General features: G+C 40.8%; 1 pseudogene; it reads right to left on the reverse strand.

The window, feature by feature from the left end:
* Positions 1-15529: 15529 nt before the first annotated feature.
* Positions 15530-15839, reverse strand: LOC110595144 (annotated as a pseudogene).
* Between the last annotated feature and the right edge of the window lie 4423 nt (positions 15840-20262).

The raw sequence follows: 20262 nt of genomic DNA on the forward strand, positions 1-20262 counted from the left end.
GGGCTATAGCCCATACCTACTGACTCATTTTAACAAGATTCTCAAGCGACTCATATTCACCTTCAGGTTTAAGAAACCCAAACATGGTCTATGCTACCCTGAGCCAGGTGTGTGAGAGTTTGCATTGCTTCCATTGATGGATTCCGAATACTCCAAGACAAGGGAAAGCATCTCAGTAGGTTTCACAAAGCACTTTTCAAAAGAGTGTGTCCGGTGAAATGCAATAAAGAGGACAGAAGAAAACCAAAAAAGTCTGAGCACAATGCAACCTGGAAAACAGAAAGTAAAATTAGTAAATCTAAAATCTCAGACAGGAGTGGTGGCTCATGCCTGTAATCCCAACACTCTGGGAGGCCGAGGCAGGAAGATCACTTGAGGCCAAGAGTTTGAAACTCTATTTCAATAATAATAATCATCATCATCATCATCTCACTTGCTAAATTCAGAAGCATTTTGTGGCCATTCTGTCTGATTGCTTATAAGGCGCCCGAACATGGGCTTCTCTGACAGGAAAGAGATACTGCTGACGTAGTAATTTGCTGGATTAAAATTTTTAAACTGCTACAAAAAGCATAACATGTTCCTTATCACAGTGCAGTCAGCAGAGAAAGGGCTCACATACCAACATGCGAATAACCAAATCTTTCTATTTAGAAAAAGCCACCTTATACGGCACACACAGTTTAATACTTTCCAAGATTTTTTTTTTTTGAGTTGGAGTCTCACTCTGTCGCCCAGACTGGAGTGCAGTGGCCGCTCCCGGCCACCGCAGCCTCTATCTGCTGGGCTCCAGCGATCCTTCCGCCTCAGCTTTCCAAGTAGCCAGAACCACAGGCGCGCGCTACCACGCCCGGCTAATTTTTTGATTTATTCTAAAGATGAGGTCTCGCCAAGCTGCCCAGGCAGGTCTCGAACCCGCGGACTCAGGCAATCCACTCACCTCAGCCTCCCAAGGCGTGGGATTACAGGCTGAGCCACCGAGCCTGGCTCTTTCCAAGATATTAAAATGCTGAAAGGTAAAACTAGACTGAACTCTATTTACTCTTTCTTATTAAAGAAAGTATCAGATAATAGAGTTTTGTTGTCAAATAGTGACTTCCAAGAGTTTCCATAGAAAGATGGTCTCATCACCACATCTGAGTGGAAGGTCCTGTTATGATGTGGGAGTTCAACATGTATGATACTCGTAGCCAGTAACCTAATTCTATCACTAGCCATGAATGGAGTTGGAAACTCACTTGCTCTGGCAGCATGTTGGGTTGGAAATGGACCTCTGTCCTGGATGGTGCTGCTGAGTCTTACTTTTGTGTGGCTTAAACGCAGAAATGACTCTCCAGGATAGAGGGCAGGTCTCTGTCCCTCATTATAAGCCTTTTGGTGATTTGAAAATCCTCAACTCCATCAGTTTTTGTTTGCTCGTTTTTGAGTTGGGATCTTACTCTGTCACCCAGATTAGAGTGCAGTGGCATAATCACGGGTCACCATGGCCTCGACCTCCTGGGTTTAGGCAATCCTTCCACCTCAGCCTCCCAAGTAGCTCGTACTACAGGCACTCACCACTACACCTGGCTAATTTTTTAAAAAATATTTATTTATTATTATTGTAGAGACGAGGCCTTGCTTGGTTTTGAACTCCTGTGCTCAAGCAGTCCTCCCACCTTGGCCTCCCAAAATGCCAGGATCACAATTGTAAGCCATCACTGCCAGCCCAACCTCATGGTTTTAAACATGAGCCAATTCTTCGTCCTTCCTCATGGCCCCATGGTCATGTTTTAGTGCTCATGATCTTCATCAAATCCTGTCAGGAAACATGCCAACACCTATCAGGGTTATCATGTCTCTAATTTTGTCCAACTTCTGAAAATTTTCAATGTTGATTAAATTGCTTCTTCACTTCATATGTGTGATATATTTAAAGCAGATTCAAGCATTATCCTCAGCTCCATGGCCATTCTGCTGTGATTCAAGCCCTCCATCTAAAATAAACTTATTTTTAGAGTTTTAAGTACCATTTTTCTTGGGTCAGCTTTTAATTTGATTTATATTTGTCACCAATTTTCTTTCAGTTGTAAAAAGAAATACTCTTTCTGATGTTCAAATAAAAAGGTATCTTTTCTATTTAATTTCATCTACATATTAAAAGGCTTGGGTGGTTGGGGCAGTCCACATAGTGGCAATGGTTTAATATCTTCCCTGTCTCCTAAGCACACGAAGCTACTACATTAGATGTGTATGCGTCAACTAACCAATGAGCACATTGTTGAATCTGCTGTGCATAACTTTTTTCACTCCTTAACATCATAACCACTACAATTTTGTGAAGGCTTACTGTATACCAGACTTTACTAGATGCTTCAATTAATCCTTAAAACTACTTTATGATTTGGGGATATAAAAACTGAGGTTCAGAGAGGCTAAAAAATGCAATTCATGTCACACAGTTAGTTGGTAAGGGGCATTTTCAAGATTTAAGCCCAGGTCTGTCTAACACAAAGCTTATCATCTTAATAGCTACCCTACACTGCCTTCTTAGTGTGAAGGAATAGCCTTCTTGTTACTGCATTTCAATTGTTAAATTGCTTTGCAGTGTGTTATTATTCTATGATTTCACTTTACTACTGGGCTTGGTATTAGGTTAAGCTAGGCTATACTGTGGTATGAAATAAACTCCCAGATATTAGTGGATACCCCATAAAGGTGTATGTTTTTTCTCACATAAATTCTATTTGGTGTCTGTAGCTCTGCAGGACTGCTCTCTTCCAAGCAGTGATTCAGGGAGCCAGGCTGGTTACCTCTTGCTGCTACACCATTCAGATCATGTGGCTTCTAGTCTCTGTGCAAGAGAGAACTAGAAAGTTGCTCACTGTCTTTTGGATGCCACACAGACTCCACCAAATTTTAAGGGCCCTAAGAAAAGTAGGGGAGCACATGTATATTCAGTGAGCAATTGGCATCTCTACCACAACTTCCAAGAGAAAAGTCACACTTCTGCTGCAGAAGGTAGACGAGTTCAGACTCAAAACCAGTCATAACTTAGGGGAAGCAGTCAAACAAGATGTCAAAGGAGATGTGATGGCTGGTGTCAAAGATGAACCTCCTGCATTTAGTTTGAGTGGCCATGCTCCAAGTGGAAGCAGAAATAGGAAATGAGGAACCCAGGCTAAGAGCCAGTGGGATTATTTAAGCCCTTTGGGTTCAGGGAAAAAAAGGGATCTTAGGAGGCAGTATGTGAAACGGGCCTGGCTCTGAGTCCTGGGAGCATATGCTTCCACTTCTCATATGCGCTTGTGCATTTCCACTTGAAGTTTCCTTAATACCTGGTCGGTTAGTAGTTAGTAATGTCAGTAACATGCATTAATTGTAATGCATCTCAGCTATCCAATTGAGAGGGAGGGGAAAAGTTTGTGTTCATATGTGAGCCAAAACATAAGACAGGAAATCAAACAATATCCAGGGCTGTATCCGTCTCCACAGTAGTTCCTATTTCTACTCCTTATCTTTGTTTTTTTCATAGACTGTATTGTCTTTTAGCACACTATATACGTTACTTGTTTTTTCTCCATCTACACTAATGAAACAAAAATTCCATGAGGACAGTGATTTTTGTCTGTTTAGTTTACTGAAGTATCCACAACACATAGAATAAATAGTGGCTGATACATGGTAGATGCTAAATAGATATTTGTTGAATAAAGGAGCCATGGTGAGCAGCTAGAATAAGAGAAGCTCAATGAAACTGGAAAATCAGGAGACAAAGTTGAGGACAGGTTTAACCTGTCAGAAGATTCTTCTTCTGTTGCAAGAATTTGAAAGATTAGAATGTCCGGGTTTTTGTTGTTTTTTTTTTTAAGAAATTTATTTCACTTCTCACTTGTTCTGGAAGTTCTCTATAACAGGATGACTCCTCCAATTCTTATCTCTTCGACAGAGACAAGCAATCCTCCTGCCTAAGTTTCTCCTTTTCTTATCTCTGCCCAGTGGCAATATCCTCACCACACAGAATGTCTGAAGCACAAAATCACCCATATTCTCATAGCAGCCCATCTCCAGCATCTGTGGGAAGATGACCTTCTGAATATCATGTTGAAAATGGCATGGATGGTTAGCTGTGTGAGATACCAACATTAAAGATAGATTTTGGAAACACAGTTGGGCCACCCGTAGGATCCATTAGGGAGGCAGACAACTTCCTAAGCGGTATTATTTGAGGATTCCTGAAAGGTCTCCAAAAAACTTAGCTCTGACCTTGCTTCTGATTCAAAAAGACAGATTAAGCATAAACCAGAATATTTCCTTCCCCCAAGATTTTACTTTATTATTATATACAAATATGATATTTTAAACATCATAAACATGTAATAGAACTTTTAAAAAAGAGTACAGCAACCGAATGGAAACACTGAGAAAACACAAACAGAAAAAGATCAAGGCAGACTACGAGAGTTTCTAGTTAAAATAGTAAATTAAAACTGCATCACAAAAATACAATGGAGAAAAGTAAGCAAAGAGGGAGATATGGAATGCTAAAAGGAGGGTTATAAGTGATAAAAGTGAAAATAGAGAAAAACAGTAAATTTTTTAAGACTTGTATCACAAACTCTTCCTCTCCTGGTAACTATGAAAATGAGATTAAAATAGCAAAAGCAATCACCTAAAGCAACTATAATAGGTAATGGCTACAATCTACTTCAATAAACTTCAAAGCCTAAAATCAAAGAAACAGAAGACCTGGAGCAGGCAGAGAGGTGCAGCACAGCAGCACCTGGATACTCACCTGATTCTGCCCCTCACAGGAATGCCTACAGGTGGGTCAAAGAAATCCCAAGAATCCTCACTAACAGCGCCAATCCTTGAGTTACTCTGACTGAAGGGACGCCCTCGTTTGTTTTCTTTCCTGACTGAGGAGAAGTGGAAACTACTGGGAAAAACTATCGAGAAGGGAGAAGGACAACTAGAAAGCTTTCTCTAAGTTGGGGAAGCCATTAGAAGCCAGAGTTCTCCCACACCGGGAATGAGCTACATCCCACCATTCGGTGAAGGGTAACCTGGCGATAGATGCAGGGTCATCTGGTTCTTCAATTTCTTCTTTTAATCATTGAATCCCCAGATTTCACCTGCACACATGACTGCCCAGAATAGACTGCATTTACTCCCTCCCCACCTGCTCTGTGATCATGAGACTGTCTCAGCCAATCATGTGAGAGAAGTGATGCTTGAAACTCAGGTTCATGACTTTAAAAGGGGGAGGGAGAGGGGGAGGGGAGTGGGTAAAAGACCATGTTTTTTATCAGCTAAAGTTGAACAGTCACCAAAGTTTCTATCCTGAAGTTTTGAGAAGGGTGTGTCACGATTTGCAGAAGAAACGTTTGAGTTGTGGCAAATAGGTGACCAGTTCTTCTAACACGACAGCATACCTGCCCACACTGCACTGAGTGTTCAACAGTTTTTGACCCAAAACAGCATGACCTACATGCCCCATCCTCCTTTTTCAAAGTTGTCCCAAGCGACTTTTTTTGTCTAACAAAAAATTTTGGTTTTTTTCTAACAAAGACTGAGCACCAACCAAGAAAATCTTGCCTTCTTTCTTTCTCATTTTCTTGCACAATAATAAGTCAGGTAGAATGAGAAGAGAGTCAGGAATTACACACTATCGATCAGAGCAAAGAGAAGATCCAGGCAGAATGGTTTCAAGAATAAACAGGATTTTAAAAATCATCTCAGCACCAGGAAAACAAATAATTGCAAACACAAAACATCATGAACAAAACCAAGTAACACACTCTAGAAAAAAACATAAATCAAGAAACAAAAAGAATTTATTAATAATGACTTGATGCTAAATATAGAACATGAATATAGTAAATAAAAACTTATAGTTAGACAATAAAAATAACAGGATATGACAAAAAGAGGGTTTGAAAGCTTACAACAAATTTGAGAAACCAAATGACATTATTACAGGTTTAACAGATAACTTGAGAACAAACAAAATACTGCTGAAACTAGAATTACTAACATAAGAGGAAAGATTTGAGATCATTATTATAACTGCAAGTAAAAAAATATTAAAGTGGCGACCCCTTCAATTTCCCTCCCACTGTGGGAGCTTTTTTCTGTTTTCTCAATAAGTCCTGCTTTCTCAAAATAAAATAAAATAATATATATAAGCAATTTGATTAACAGTAATATAAATGGAAGAAAAAAAGCAATCCAACATAAAGATACTTTGTGTCCCTAAATTAAAGAATCCACCTAAGTAAAGAAGACATATTGAGAGACGTAATACAAGAAAATATTTTTGAAATAAAAATGATACTTAATCTATTTTTAAATACTTAAAATACTTTTGGCATAAAAATGATACTTTCAGTAGCAGCTTGAGTACTCACTGAATTTTTTTTTAAAGGATATCTACCCGTGTCTTTTATTTTTGAATAGCATCCTAAATTGGCATAGTTTTTCCTGGTATCACATTTTATTTCCCTCGAAATTTTGTAGAGTTTATTCCATTGTTTTAGATGGTGTCTTATATGCTACTCCTGGGCTCATGTGATCCTCCCTACTCAGCCTCCTGAGTAGCTGGAACTACAGGTGTGCACCTGTAGTTGGAAATACTGTGTTTCAGGAAAATACAATCTAGAATAGATCATATGGAAATACTGGGTTTCAGGAAAATACGATCTAGAATAGTCAGCACTGAACTGTATGCTAGTTAGGCTGCTGAACTATTAGAATGTTGAGCTGAAGAATGTTTTAAGGCCAGAGGCACGGTGGCTTATGCCTATAATCTCAGCACTTTGGGAGGTCAAGATGAGAGGATTGCTTCAGTCCAGGAGTTCAAGATCAACCTGGGAAGCAGAGCAAGACCTTGTCTGTACAAAAAAAAATCAAAAAAATTAGCTGGGCATGGTGGTGCGCGCCTGTGGTTCCAGTTACTCAGGAGACTGAGGAGAGAGGATCGCATGAGCCCAGGAGTAGCATACAAGACACCATCTAAAACAATGAAATAAAGTCTACAAAATTTCAAGGGAAAGAAAATGTGATACCAAGAAAAACTCTGCCAATTTAGGATGCTATTCAAAAATAAAAGATACGGGTAGATATCCTTTAAAAAAATATTCAGTGAGTACTCGAGCTGCTACTGAAAGAACTGCTTGACGATCAAATTCAGACAATTCAGAGATGAATGGAAAATATGAAAGCCCAAGAAAAGAGAAAGTGGTAAAAGGATGCAGTCAGGCTACATGAGAATTAGATTTACACTACAGAATTTGAACACTATAAATTTGAATAATGTAAAAATAATAGTATATCTCATGCATCTATATGTGGATGTGAGGAGACTGAGGTGAGAGGAAGTAAGATATTGCCGATGTTCCCTTCCTTCCAATGTCCTCTCTTTCAGTGCAAGAATTCAGTCTTACTGTCTTAAATTAAAACAACTGTTTGTTTTTCTAATGACCCTAACTCCTCAAACATTTTCCTAATCTCCTCTGTTGAACATAAAGCAATCTTTTAGTAAGATGGGTGAATATTTGAAATATTGTAAATCTTAAAGAATCATTTTTGCAGTTCAACATCTTTTTCTTTTTACTTTAATTTTTTTGTTACCTTTAAGTAAAATTAAAGTTGATAATTTTTTCATTAAAATTGCATCTATAATATAATTCATTTACATAAAAATGACTATTCATCTACCCAAACATTTATCAGTGTAAATAAGACCTTTAAATCACTACCTTAATAGTAGGAATATTGGTGAGTGTTACTTTTTTACCTGTATTTTTCTGTACTTTTAAAATTTTCTGGGCCAGGCTCAGTGGCTCAGTCTATAATCCCAGCACTTTGGGAGGTGGAGGCAAGAGGACTGCCTGAGCCCACGGGTTTGAGACAAGCCTGGGCAACTTGGTGAGACCTCATCTCTACAATAAATCACAAAAACTCGCCGAGCGTGGTGACATGTTTCTATAGTTCCAGCTACTTGGAGGGCTGAGGCAGAAGGACAACCTGAGCCCAAGAGGTCGAATCTGCAGTGGCTGTGAGTGTGCTGCTGCACTCCTGCAGCCTGGGCGACAAGAGTGAGTGAGACACCTACTCAAAAAAAAAAAATTACTGTAATACAAGAAAGAAACTGGCATCAGATTGATGGAAAAGAAATAGATGTGCCAAGGCAATTTATTGAAGAGTACTATGTGCTTGTTTTATTACAGTTTTTTTCTTTTCCCCTCGTTTTAAGCAGGAAGCCAGCTTTGTAATTCCTTGCCTCTAGCATTTTTGCTAGAAGACAAGCAGCTGAAGTCAACTTCGTAAAAACATAAATCCATTGAAAAATTAATGTCAAGTATCTCACTGTGAGTGAGAAGAGGAAAATAACTGCAAAGGCAAAGAATGATGGGACTGAAATTCCCTCAGACTGGAGATGGAAGGAAATTTCTGGGTTCCGTATGCCCTATGCTGGGACCTAAGGAAGGAGGTGAAATCCAGCGGCTGAGTCTCCTTGTCTGCCTAAAATTTCTCACGCCCTGAGGGTGGAAAAATGAGAGAATTTCAAAACAAAATTCAAATTAATATTTATTACTTATTAAATAAATAAATCTTATTTTTAAAATAACTGAAAACATTTTTCTAAGTTTAAATTATGTGCATCAGCTCTCCTCTGAAAGCACTTGGATTATTAAGAAGATGCTGTATTCGCTAATCAAAACATTGGTAGGAATTGGTTTATCTCATTATCCTCATCCTACTTACTACCAATGAGTGAGAGTGTGACTCTCAGAGAATGGTGCATCAGGCCAAGAAGACATTCTGAAAAGGGAAGATGCAGAACATATTGTGGTGTGTTGTCTGAGCCAGGAAGAGGAAATAGCCCTGGAGTTAAAGAAACCTGGGTAAAAGAAAGAGACTCCACAAACGAAAAGGGGACATGAAAACCAAAACCAAATTGCCAACCCAGGTGCAGTGGCTTACCCCTATAATCCTAGCACTATGGGGGCCAAGGAAGAAGGATCGCTTGAGGATAGGAGTTCAAGACCAACCTGGGCAACATAGCGAGACCCTGTCTCTACAAAAAATAATTCATCGGGGGGCAGGGGGTGCAGAAGATGCCTGTAGTCCCAGCTACCCAGGAGACTGAAGCAAGAGGATCATTGAATCCAGGAGTTAAGTGTTACAGTAAGCTATGATCATGCCTCTGCATTCCAGCCTGGGTGACAGAGACTAACCCTGTCTTAATAATAATAATAATTGTCTCATTTCTGAAACAGGTCCTACTAGGCAGATGAGTTTTTTCAAACCAATAAGTTGTCAGTCTTCAATAGGATCACATAGTGTCTAGGTATTGGAATGACCTGGCCCACAATGTGAACGCATTGAGTTGAGAAGTGCGTGTGGGATGAATGACTGAACAGGAGCATAATCCACAGAGTACAAAGCAACATGAAGTGGGGTCTAGATGGCTATACCGGGCTGACCAATGCTATGGACCTGCATTCATCACAATAAAGCAGCAACTGTTCATAGCAACACCCAAATACTAAGGACCTCAATAGCATCTCAACTTTAGAAACCACCCTAGAAGCAACTTGCTCTAGAAAGGAGATACTTGTGCCAGTAGATCAGGTTCAGACCTGCCTTTCTTTATTGGGGTCCCACAAATGTCACACTCACTCTCTGTCAGTATATACTTGAGATCCTTGGGCTGGCTGGCCCTTTAGACTATCTTACAAGTCAAAAGAAAATACTGTATCAGTCAATCTCATTCCGTTGTCTCACCACCACTGTCAAATCCCTGGCAGCATTTAAGCCTTCAAAGGTCATCTTGAAAGTGGTGTTACTTGTCCCTTCATCCAACAATGGCACCCCACAAACTCATTCTAGTCTGTAACTCCTGCTTGCAAGTTCTTGCATTTACACATGTTTAGCTTATGGAAGAAATATAACAGGCAAAGTTCTTTGCAGTTAAGCACCTTAGAAAAGGAGCCTTTTGAAAGGAAATAATATTATTAGGTCCAATTTTCCTATCATGTTCTGAATTCCCTTTGAAGTCAGCAGATGTCCTCTGTGGAGTCACCCAAGCACAGTGCTGTGTCCACTTATAATGTGCATGCCAGTCTCAGGAGCCAGTCTTCAGTCTTGGGGTGCAGGAAGACAGAGCAAACATCTTTAAAATACGGATTTACAGATTGGCATCTACAAGTGCAAAATATTCTTTTTCTGAAATCACAAGTTAAAGTGCACCTCTTCGTGCAGAACAGTTGATTTGTCATGCTGTGATGCAGTCACTTTAGACCGTTACTGTAAGCTCCAGAGAGCACGTTCTGCAAAGCACACATCACATGCTACCATTAAGCACCCCTAGCCCATTCCTGGCAGTAAGCTGGGCAGAAACCATAAGAGAAAAAAGCTGCAAACGCAATGATCTATTATTGATATAACCTAGCATGCTATAGATCTTGAAAGTCAAATAATTTCATTTCACTTCTGAAATACATAAAAGATTGTTAGGCGAAGTAAAGCAACGCAAAATTGTTCATATTTATGTAGCAATGCCTCAGTCAATTCAGTCACTTCCCACACCTAGTTAGTCACAAGTATCTTGAATGATCTGCCTTGCACGAGCCTCATTTCTAGGTTCATTCACTTCTACTTGAGCAGCGGTGATCAATTTCCTTATTGAACTTTGTATTAACTCTTCATAACTCATGCTAACTTGCAAACCAACGCAGACTATTCTAAATCAATATATTCATATTACCTTATACAAAAGGAGGATGGAAACCAGAAATGCATCAAGATAATTCAATGTAGGTGTGTTCTTTGCATTTGTTCTGATCAATTATGTTCAAGATACCACTTGGGATAGTGGAGAGGACAAAGGCTTTGGCCTCAGGCGAACTGAGTATTTATCTTCCTTCTTTCCTCCCTCCCTTCCTTCCTCCCTCCCTTTCTTCCTTCTTTTCTTCTTTCCTTTCTTCTTTCTTTGCTCCGTTCCTCTCTCCGTCCCTCCGCCCCTTCCTTTCTTCCTCTCTCCCTTCCTTCCCTCCATTCTCCCATTATATTCATTAAGAATCCATCTGCATAAGTTGTTATGTGACATAAAAAAGGCATATAAGGTCCAGGTTGTGCCCACTGGAGATTTGTAGATTTGTGCAGAAAATATGAGTGACAGGAAGAAGCTATAGCATGGGCTTTGAAATATCACTTGACCAAAACCATATAGTTCACTCACTATACAGTTTTGTTCAAGTTACTTAACTTGACTGAGCCTCAGTTAACTCATCAATAAAAATTAAGATATTACTATATGAATAAAGGACTGGTTGTGAAGACTACATTGGTAGTATATCTAAAACACTCACAAATTGCACACGACTTTTTTTTTTTAGAAAAATTCTAGCCTTGAAACAGAAAACTTGAGTACAAAGTTGTTGGGGTTTTTTTGTTGTTTTGTTTTGTTTTTTGAGATGAGGTCTCACTATGTTGCCATGGCTGGACTCAAATTCCTGGGCTCAAGCATTCCTCTTGCCTTCAAGTAGCTGTGACTACAAGTGCATGCCACCATATCTGGCTTGAGCTGGGGACAACTTCTGATTCTGCTACAGGTGCAACACTGAAGCAGTCAGGTAACCTCTCCAGGTCCCCAAAACCCCCTTGATGTAAGGACAGAGTTGAATTCGCTGATCTGCAACACTTCCTTCCCTCCTAAAAATTACTTGTATTTATTCCAATGGAGATAGACTAGAGATTATGGCAGAAGAATGACTTAGGTTTATTAGATTAATTTGGTAGTCATTTGATAGGGGTGCATGTACAGTTAGGAGAAAAAGACAAGGATATCTGTTAGGAAAAAGTCTGGAAAACCTGAGAGGTGATCATGGGAAAGAAAAGAATTGATGGGGGGGTGCATCATATAGGCGAAATATGAAGAAATTCAGAGGCAATGGAGACAAGAGCTCAAGATGATGACTATTTTTTATCTTGGCTGACTGGAAGTCTGGCAGCATCAGCCATTCTAAAAAGAACATCAGAAGTGGTAGCTAATTTGTAGGAAAAGAAAACAGGGAAAATTTTAAACATCCTGAATTTGAGATAGCACCAAAACCTCCTTGCATTCCACTTTCTACTTTTTAAAATGTAAAATGAATCATCAAACATCCCCCTGATTTTAAATGTTCAAATTTCCCAAATTACTATCATCATGAAGCCCAGTCACTTTTCCTGGTCTGGTAAGCCTCCACTCCTGGTCTTTACACCCTTCCCTGTTCGTCTCCCACAGTGACCCTGGGCTCCGCAACTGACTAGCAAATGGCAGTTTGATTAGCACTTACACATGGGCACTATCCTTTGGGCAGCAGCCACCATGCCGTCAAGAAGCTCCAGCAAGACGAATGTATGGTGCAAGTTCATGCAGCCAGGGACCCCAGAGGACAGGGGACCAGCTTGGAAGTTACAGCTCAGCTGAACTCTCAGGTAAATGAAGCCCATGTATGATCTCAGCTACCCCGAGTGGAGCAGAAGAACCAGCCGTGGACTCAATCAACCTATTGAATTGCCAGAAATAATAAGTCATTCTTGTATTAATCCACTAAGATTGGGGATAGTTTGTTACACAGCCATAGATAACAGAAACCTATAGTCTATAAATTCTGCATGATCTGAGGCCTTATACATAAAATAATGCAGCCATAGTAACACAAGAATAACTGGGCTTTTCATCTCTTTTGCTTCAACACGTGCTCACTGGGGTCCAGGGCGATGCTGATCTTTCAATGACTCAGAAGAGTCAAAAGCACTGTAAGGCTCTTTCTTTCCTTAGAAAGTTCTCGGTGGCATGTCCCATTTACCTAGTTGCCTCCTGTTAATTGTTCAGGTCTCAATTTTTTAAATAGATGTTTTAATTTTCTTAGTGACAGAGTCTCACAATGTTGCTCAAGCTGGTCTCAAACTCCTGGCTTCAAATGATTCTCCTGCGTTGGTCTCCTAAAGCACTGAGATTACAGGCATGAGACACCACACCAGGTTTTGGGCCCCAATTTAAATATTACTTCCTCCTAGAGGCCTTCCCAGCCCTCTCATCCCACATCATGTTTATTATAATTTTAATTATATATGTATCTGAGTGACCATTTATGTCTACCCCCCCACTGAGACTTGAGAGCAGGGCAGACAGTGAGAATGTGGACTACGGCAGCAGTCCCCAACCTTTTTGGCATCAGGGAGCGGTTTCATGGAAGACAATTTTTCCACAGACCAGTGGATGGGGCGTTGGGGAGATGGTTTCAGGATGATCCAAGAGTATTACATTTATTGTGCACCTTATTTCTGTTATTATTACATTGTAATATATAATGAAATAATAATTATTAAATTACTATTTTGATATGAGTCTGCAAGCAATTGATTTGTTATGGTCTCTGTGCTGTCCAATCTCACTGCTCATGTTAATCTGTGTTTACAGATGGCTTCCCAGCACAAGCATCACCCTCTCAGCTCCACCTCAGATCATCAGGCATTAGATTCTCATAAGGAGCATGCAACCTAGATCCCTCACATTTGCAGTTCATATTAAGGTTCGCACTCTTATGAGAATCTAATGCTGCAACTGAGCTGGTAGAATGTGGAGCCCAGGCAGTAATGCGAACGATGGGGAGTGGCTACAAATATGGATGAAGCTTTGCTCATTTGCCTGCCACTCACCTCCTGCTGTGTGGCCTGGTTCCTAACAGATCACAGACTGGTATCTATCTGTGGCCCAGGGTTTGGGGACCCCAGGTCTAGAGCTCAGGAAGGTTGATGCAGAGAGATGGAATGAGAAACAACCTGCATGGAGGTGCTCTACTTGACAGGTTGGTGTAGTGCAGATAGTAGGTGAGTCATGAGACCCAGGGCTCTGAGAGCAGGCAGGATTTGAAGAAGCAAGAGACTAGGAGTTTCCATGAAGTATGGCAGGCCATGAGAGCAGCTGGTTTCAGGGTTGGGGGCTGAGGAGTAGGAACCTAATTCTCAGGAAGAGACTAGAACTTGTTTCAGTCAAGTCCCTACCCTTCAGAGAGTCTTTCTTCCTTGGGTATCTCATTAACAATAGCTCCATGAGCCCCCAACCCACATACAAGGGGAGTCTCAAAAAACACCAGAATTATTTTTTTGGAGGGCAGCTCCCTTGTAATACAGGCTTCCCGCACTAGGTAAGTGTTCTAGGAACTCATCAGCATCAGTGTATCAGCTAGTGTTGTGAGAGGCTGCATTTGACCTCAGCAAAATACTTTTTTGGAGATTCTTTCAACGAATTTGCCCATTTCATGATTTGTTTACGAGTGCACCTTCCCACATGGCATTGAGTATTCAGCAGTTTTTGACTAAAAACATCATGACTTCCATACCCCATCCAATCTTGTCCCGAGCCACATTTTTTTTGTTTCTCCAGATGGAAAAGGTCTACAAAGGGAAATGTTTTAGCCAATGTGGAAAAGATGAAAAACAAAACAAAACAAAAAAATGGCAGAAGCACTAAAAGGCATCAAAATTCCCGAGTGCAAAACTGTTCTGAGCAGTGGAAAAAAATATCCCGATAGGTGTATTGCATCACACAGAGAGTACTTTGAAGATGACTGAAGTTTAAACATGTAAGAATAAATATGCAATTTTTTATAAATAAATTCCGGGATTTGGGGGTTCCCCCTCATACAGTGAAATTCCCCTCATCTGCCCCTCCCAAGTCTCTCCTGAGTGCACAACATTGCTTCTGCTGAATTCTCCATCCTTCTGGAATCTCACGTCCAGTACCTGATCTCTTCGTACCGCATCCCACCACAACTGCTAAAGAAGCAACACTACCTAAATTGGGAACACATCGCCTTTCGTTTGATTCCCCCAAGTAAACTTGTACACAGTACTGTATATAGCAGGGTTTTCCTTAAAGGTTGGGAGTAAAGTGTGTGTGTTTTGAAATGGGGTATGAGAAAGTTGGCACGAGAGTTATTAAAAGCCATATTGTCAGCCAGGCTCGGTGGCTCAGCCTGTAATCCCACGCCTTTGGGAAGCTGAGGTGAGTGGATTGCCTAAGCCCGCGGGTTCGAGACCCACCTGGGCGGCGAGACCTCATCTCTACAATAAACCAAAAAATCAGCCGGGCGTGGTAGCGCATGCTTGTCGTTCCAGCCACTTGGAAGGCTGAGGTAGAAGGATCAGTGGAGCCCAGCAGGTCAATGCTGGGATGGCCGAGAGCATGCCACTGCGTTCCAGCCTGGGTGATGGAGTGAGACTCCAACTCAAAAAAATAAAAAATAAAAATTACCATGTGCCTGGTACTATGGATTTCTTTTTAACTGCCTTAAAACTTTATTCTTTCATTAGCCATCATGGCAAAAGGTATTCACATTAAGACTCAGGGCAAGGACAGAGATCCCAAAACAGATGTATTTTCCTGAATTTATCAGGCAAAGCAAAATTTAAACCATGCTGGAACCACTCCAATTCTGGCCACAACCTAACTCTACCAGGCATCCTAAGTCACCCTGACTGGAAACTGGCTTCACTTCATCCAAGGTCCTAGTTGGAGGGTGTTCATGGCTTCTTCAGGTTGGAGCATCCCTCACTCCTGCTCCTGGCCGTGCCATCCAGTCAGGAGCCAAAATCACAACGTTGGTGAGGCCTGAAGATTCCAGAGCCTTCAGCTCAAACGTGGTCCTTCTCACCTGCTCCATGTAAGGGATTCGAGATCCCTCTGGGCCAAACATGGCATCCAGCAGCCACGTCTGGACCTAAAACACCTCTGGATCTTCTGGGTCTTCAGAAACTTTCACCCACAGTGGGATATCTCCATGGTCTGGGAGCATTTCCATCTTGTGACCCTCAAGGCCAACCACTCTCCTATGGAAGCTAGGCCTACTTGTGCCCTGAGTTGCCAAACGCAGTAAGTCTCATGTTTGGTACTATTTTAAGCACTTCCTATGCGTGTATTAGTCCATCCTTACAACAAGCCTATGAGTTAGATATCACCATCATCGTCAGCACTCGTCAAGTGAAAAACTGAGACACAAGGGGATAAGAATGTAACCAAGACGGCCCAGCAGGCATGCGGTAGAGGTAGGAGTCGGAGACAAGCAGCCTGACTCCAGACCCATGCTGTATGCCACCCCTAATCATCTACACCAGAGACCCTTATTCCTTCTTTTTCTGGCCTTTCAGACCCCAAACTGAAAGCTCTTCTCACTTTTGGCATCCAGCAATTCAGCCTTTTTTGTCTTGTCCCAGCCTAAACCCATGGTCTTGTTTAAGCCACAGCGAGGTCTGGGGCCTTTGGCCGTTAACCTCTCTCTGCGGTTCTTCCTTGGAGGGAAGATTTCACCTAGTTCTTGCTCTCCTTCAGCAGAACAGCCTTCTTCCCAAGGTGCCCCGGTCTCTGCTCCAAAGCCAGCGTCAAGCAAACAGCTACCAAGACACAAGGAGCAAGTGAAGGTGCCTTGGTGTCCCTGTTTCCTAGAACTGTAACCAGACTATCACCTACTTCAATCTGAATATACACAACTTGATTACAGCTGACTTGCAGCTGCACCAACCATTCATTTTCACCAGAAATATGCCGTCCCCTGGAGTTCATTATTTGACCTGCACCAGTGGGGAGGAATCAAGGTACTATCATTAAAATTTTTTTTTTCAAGTCAGAATTTATTTCTGTTACCTAGACAGGATGAAGTGACATGATCATAGCTCACTTCAGTCTCAAACTCCCAGGCTCAAACAATTAGTCTACCTCAGTTTCCCGAATAACTGGGACTACAGGTGCCTTCCAACAGGCTGATTTTTTATTTTATTTTTTTTGTTGCCCAGGATGGCCTTGAACCCTTGGTCTCAAACAGTCCTCCCTCTTTGGCCTCCCAAAGTGTTGGGATTACAAGCATAAGACACCACCCCCAGCCCGAACCTTGAAGTAAAAATTTTTAAAAACTCTGTTAATGTCTGTAGCTGTCATTTTTCAATTATTTTATAGCTTTACATTTCTGTGACCTTTGCTCATTTTCCATTTTTATTTCCTAACAACCTTGTTTGGGATCTGTGATTCCTTTTTTGACAGAGAAAACACAAATAGTTACCACCTGACCCGGTTCATCTAATACATCCTGGCCAAGGCAGGAATGAACCCAGTTTCTTCCAGAGAAACCCAACTCTCAAAATTCGCTACTACTTGTTTCAACGTCCTTTTGCCCTAAACCCTGTCTCAAGGATTAATCATTTCCATTTCTGTCCAGTTCCAGGAGGAGTTGTTAGTGAGACACAGAATAAAGTGGAGAGTAGGATTTCAGAGGGAACTAGAAGGAAAATTCCGGAATCTTATAATAGTAAATCATGGCGAGGTGATCATGTAAGTTACCAAAATCTTAGAGGCTCACATTTCATTAATTCTTCAAGAAATAGTATCAGAATATGATGCAGTCCTCATGGGGTTGAAAATTCATCATTTCCTGTTAAAGAGTAACGGCTTTTATTTATTTGGTGCCATTTTATCTGCATGCTGTTCTAATATGTGAAGATAAAAATACATTGGCGGGATCACTGCAGTTAGAGAAGACTTGGGAGTATGTGGTCCTTTATAGTAGTCACGTGGATAAGTTCTTCAGATGATACCACAGAGCACTTTTACCTCCTTATACAAAGATTCTCAGGAAACCAGTCTGTGGTCATCTTACTCCAAACATGAAGGAAATGTGGACAAAATGTTGTGGAGGAAACACAGTAACTGTAATTAGCAGACTGATTAAAGAAATGAAACAAGAAAGAAAAGCCCTTCCCCAAGAGTCTCCTAAGAAATCTTCATTATTTAAGCTATTTCTATAAAAAATTTTTAAAATTCTACAGACTAATGTTTTTGGAAAATGCTATGCACAACTACATTCTCTTAAAGAATCACAATGAAACTTACCATATTAAAAACATAAAGTACACTTTAGTTCAGCAGTCCCCTAATTTATTTACCCATAGAATTTTTTTTGCATGTCCTACCCTGATTATGTCTCCATTCTAAGAAATGGTTAGATAGTAATAGAATAAAAAATATATTTGGTTGTGTGAATGAACATCAGGGCATGTTATGGTTGGAAAGTTTGCCCCAAGAGATAAAGAAGTGGTCCATTGAGATACTTCAGCCTTGTTGAACAAATAAAGAGACTTCCCCCACCATCCTCCCAAAAAGTCTCAGAGCAGTATTGACAGGCATACTGAGATATACAGGAATCTTAGGCAAGAACTCTTGACCAGAATTGACAACTTGGCCCACATCTGTCCCTCCTCCACTTTAAAACTTTCTTTCAATAAATTCTTTCCATTTATTTCAATAAATTCTTTATGCGAATGTGTCTGGCAATATCGCTCATCATCTTCTTGCTTAATCACCCTGATTGCCTCTGTTGTATGTTCATATCCTTAAGCTAAACAATTCAGACAGCCCTTTCTTCTTTTCTGACTGTGACAATGTATCCCAACTGAGCCATTTCTGCCTCTCTGGTCACCTTCCCATCTCCAGAGAGCACCCTCTGTACATTAATCCTCTGGTTAAATATTGATAGCAAGTCTCTGCCTTAATGTTTACTTTGTTGCTCCATTATTGCTACATGCAGGGTGATTATTTGTTTCTGCCTTTTCAGCCTGTTTAATCAGGACTAAGTCAACGTTCCCTATGTTTAACCTTCTTGCCCAATCATTGTTGGAGGGTGTTTTGGAGAATGTTCTAAAATAGCTCCGAAAGCATTCTATATGCTGGTGTATGCCCCGTCACAGCCAGTAGGGGTCAGAAGGGCTTTTCTCTCTGGGGCCAAGTGACTGGTAGGGAGAAAGAAGGCCTTGAAGGCACTGTCTTGGGTGGAACATCTCTCTTTGAACAGTCTCCTAAACGAAGCCTAGAGATATTTAGAAATACTCCTAAACCTGGCAGTATTTGTACTTTTAAATGAAATGTTGGTCCCGGAGTTCTTGTAGTGTCCAACAAAAACAGCCATATGAGTGTCAGAGAGAATCTCCGCCAAAAATATAGAGACCTATGTGCCATCCCTAATCTTGGTAAGATTCTATGGGAGATTCGTGGCCAAGTCACTGAATGTTCTCCAACTGTTTCGGCTGTTCACAGGGTCATGTGGAAGCGCTAAGTGATAAGTGAGCAGAAGAGTCTTTGAAAATATACTATTTTCCATACTAAAGAAAGATGCATTAAAGCACAGAATTGTAAATATCTTCCTTGAAGTCAAGCAAATCATTCTCTGTGATCAGAATGGTGTGGTGAGATTCTTCAACCCTCAACTCCAAACTAAAAACTGCAACCCCCTCCCTCAGCAGAAAAGCCACCATTGCTTATGTGTATTTTAAGAAGCAGCAATGATTAAATGTTAGACACCATTTGTGTTGCTATCAAAAAAAAAAAAGACTGAACAGGTGTGCTTGAAGCTGTTTCCAAGCCCTGGTTCCATTTTGATCATCATAGACTTCAGAAGTCTCTTCCTCACCCTCCACACCCAGCAGAACAAAAGCAAAGAAGAAGGGAATCTTCCAGAAGATGATGATCTGATTCCCAACAATAGAGTATCAGGCAATTTAAAGACTTTAGATAACATAGGTATTACATGTACATACATGGCTTAAAGTTTCCTTAGTGGTGACTGATAAGGCAAATATCCCTTTGCATTGATGGAGAAAGAGACAGTCTAACTTTTCCAGCAATTTCCAGGTGGTTCCTTCCACTTTAAGTCCTGGGGAACTTGAGGCTTCTGTGGCATTAGTGATATCTGTAGTCATAGAAACTACCATCTGAATTCCTAGGTTCTGACTAGTCTGCTTATTTTATGTTTGACCTGCCATTCAATGGTTTTTGAGTATTTGACATTCCTCTAAAATGCCATATTCTGTCACATTGCCATGATTTTGACAAATGCTTGGAATACTCTTTCTCCCCATCCCTGCTTCCTTCTCCTTCAGTGACTGCCTTGGAATTTTCCACTCATTTTTGGAGCCACGCTCAAATTTCCCATTCAGTGAGAGCCTTCCTCGTCCGCGCAAGTGAGAGAGAGTTGCCATCTATGTTGCCGGAGGGCCCTGTTCAGACTCTATTTACAGCAACATCACATTGCCTTTATAATTCTTTATTTATTTTCTTATTGGTCAGGCTACAGTCAATGAAATAAAGCCCTTCCTGGGTAGTTCAATAGGAAGAATTTAATGGAATAAACCAGTTGCAAAAGCGTTGAGAGGGTGGTTTAGAGAAAGAGGGGACAATGAGAC

This window comes from Carlito syrichta, unplaced genomic scaffold (genome assembly GCF_000164805.1).
Source record: "Carlito syrichta isolate Samal-C Ts95f unplaced genomic scaffold, Tarsius_syrichta-2.0.1 Scaffold280880, whole genome shotgun sequence".
In the NCBI taxonomy this organism is placed as follows: Eukaryota; Metazoa; Chordata; class Mammalia; order Primates; family Tarsiidae; genus Carlito; species Carlito syrichta.